This window comes from Emys orbicularis, chromosome 2, assembly GCF_028017835.1.
Source record: "Emys orbicularis isolate rEmyOrb1 chromosome 2, rEmyOrb1.hap1, whole genome shotgun sequence".
NCBI classification, from domain to species: Eukaryota; Metazoa; Chordata; order Testudines; family Emydidae; genus Emys; species Emys orbicularis.
In genome coordinates, this window is record NC_088684.1 from 192,627,839 (window position 1) to 192,630,684 (window position 2,846).

Below are 2,846 nucleotides of genomic sequence, written 5' to 3' on the forward strand. Positions count from 1 at the left end.
GTACAATGACTGCTCTGTTAGGGATTTAATTTTTTAATACTAATCCAGATAATTATTTAATCATAATGATTCTGGTTATCCTTGTTGTTACCAGTGTATCAAAGTATTCTTTGTTAATCTTTATCGAGCTGTGAGAGTGGTTATGGCTTAGTGCAGGATGTATGTGCTGTCAAATTCTATGCAGGCACATTAAGTGGGTACTGCTAATAAGTATATTTTACGTACTTCAGACATTAAACTGCATTTGCAGTTAAGATAAAATCTGAACTTCCGGCAGGTTTATATTTCCTCTTTCCTGAAGATGGTAGAAACTCTGCCTCTAATGAGAGAAGACTCTCATCTCCGGTGACTGCCCAGCAAAGAGAATAGAAAATAATAAAACTGCACCTTCCAGGTCAACACTGCACTCATTTGCCAATCCGTGGAGTCAGATTTGCAATTCTCTCCCATTCTGATTCTCTTGTGACTTGGTCGGGTGGCACAAGTTCCTGGTCATGCGAGTATATTGGAGCAGTTCTAATCTCTCTTGGGCAGTGGCTGGTACTCCAGCCTTGTGCAAACATTGTATTCGTGTGTTTACATTTTGCAAAGTCTTTATAGTTAACATTGATCAAGTTGCAAGCTTGTTCAAAGCCTTGAAGCTGCAGGTTAAACTCACCCCAGTCAGCAAGGTGATTCAACAAAAGGAATCACATTTTCTTTTTCTTCTTACTGTGCCTGTTCCATTTTAAACTGGGCTGAGTGTTTTCCCAGCATCAGGAACTGGTCTTCAGTGGAGATGTGCTTGAGCAATGGAACCATCTTTTGTCTTGGAGAGCTCTTTTCAGATTAAGTAAGTGTCTCAAGACTGAATTCTCTTTACTCAACACTGAGTTAGTGCATGGCTCTGTGTCCGCAAGTGCTATGACGGTGAGAAGAAGGGTTGTGCTGTCTACTTTCATCTCCTCATTCCCTGTCCCTTTAGTCTGTACTTTAATTGGAGAGGATAAAACTGAACTTGCAATTGGATATTGTATTGTTTTGCATTTCTTGTCCTAAGCTCTTGTGTAGTGTTGCTGAGTGCCATTTAATAGCTGCCATATTTTACCCCAGATGTGACTGCATTTCAGTGATGGATGAAGTGATCCCTATTCTGTATAGCGTTTGCAAATCGGGTTCACAGTTTGTGTAGTGATTTTGGATCCCTTAGGACAGAAGGCACAGATGAATATAAACTATGATTATAACACTCTTATTACAAAAGCGAAATATCTACCCTCACCTTTTCTTTGAGCTCTTCTCTGCCAGATGTCTGAAATTGACTTTGCAGATTTTACCCAGAATCCAGCCTCTTCCCAGGATGTCCATCTTTCTAGGGGTTTAAAGCTTGACTGCTGTTTTATGCATGATGGGCTCTTTGTACATAGGCATAATTCGTTTAGTTTAAAATTTGGTAAGTTTCTCTCTAACATGTGAAGGCTGCTTGGCTCTAGTAATTCTGCTGTGTATTTAGCAAAATAAAATGTTTCTGCTGCCATCCTATTGTAACCTCATATTGCAAGGTCGTTAAACTGGTGTATCTTCTCACCTGAGAGGCCAAATTCTGCCCTGAATGCAATCCTTTAGAACCAAATTGTAGTCATTGGGCCTGAATCACCACTACATTACCCTTGTTTCAGACTAGTGTAACTCTATTGATTATTACAGTGGCATAAGTCTGGAATAATGCTGTAGTCAATCAAGCCCAATGAGTCAAGGCAGAATTTTGTCCATATTGATTAATAGGCTAGCTTTAATTTTTATTTTAAAAAAATGTTGCTAATTGAGTTTATTTCTAAACTAAAATAGACATGAAACTCTACATTTTCAAAGCTGTGTGCTGTATTTAGTACCACGAACACCTAAAGGGTAACACCTAACTTCCCTCCTTAGTACGCACGTATGTGTGTGTTTTGCATCTGGTAGCAAAGAATGAGAACATGAAAGGGTAAAATGGGAGTTGCACCGCTAAATCACGCATACCACAATGAAAATTCACTCCTTGACATTGTTTTTCTGTCTCCAACATGTTAGTCCTCTCTTATTGTAGAAGTAACTGTATGCCAGAACTTTGGAATAAGAGAGCCCCTGTAGTTAGTAGAACTCAGAAGCTCACACAACGTAAGATTAATTTCCATTTGTGCGTCTGTCTCAGTGACATTTGCTTGTTGATAACACTGCAGATCATTTCTGTGCCTGAATGATTTATTTTGTTTGGTGGGAGAGGTATGGGGGGAGCTTTTTTAAACATGTATTTTAAAAAGTATTGGAAAAGATTAAATTGATTTTAATCATTTATTTTTATTCTTCACAGCCTGATAACTCTGAGACCTTTATGAGTCATGTAACCAGAACTGTAAGTAATCCATTTTGATTAGTCTTTTTGATTTGCTTAACCTGATTTAGATTTCAGTCTGTAGTTGCACATTTTTATTACATCTTCACAGAACTATTACTGCTAGTTGTTCTTCAAAGCACAGGCAGTTAGCATATTTAAGAGAAGCAGGTTTGGGTTAAAATAACTGGTGGTAATGCCAAAGGTATTTTTTTTGCAGTTTTTCCAGGAACTTTTGCAGTGGACTTGGGCCTTTCTTGCCTTCTATCAGACAAAAACTTCCGAGGGAGGAGAAGAAAAAAGAAATGGCGAAAACACACATGCTCACATTTTTACTCTGAAAAGGAAATCAAAGATCCTATGGCACTTTTTTAGGAGTAAGGGTGCTTGTTAATCCTTGAGTGCTTGGCAATGCACAATTCATATCTTTATCTTTCTATATATATATATCTGTGGTTGGCAAAGTATCTTGGGATGAAAGTGCTATATACAT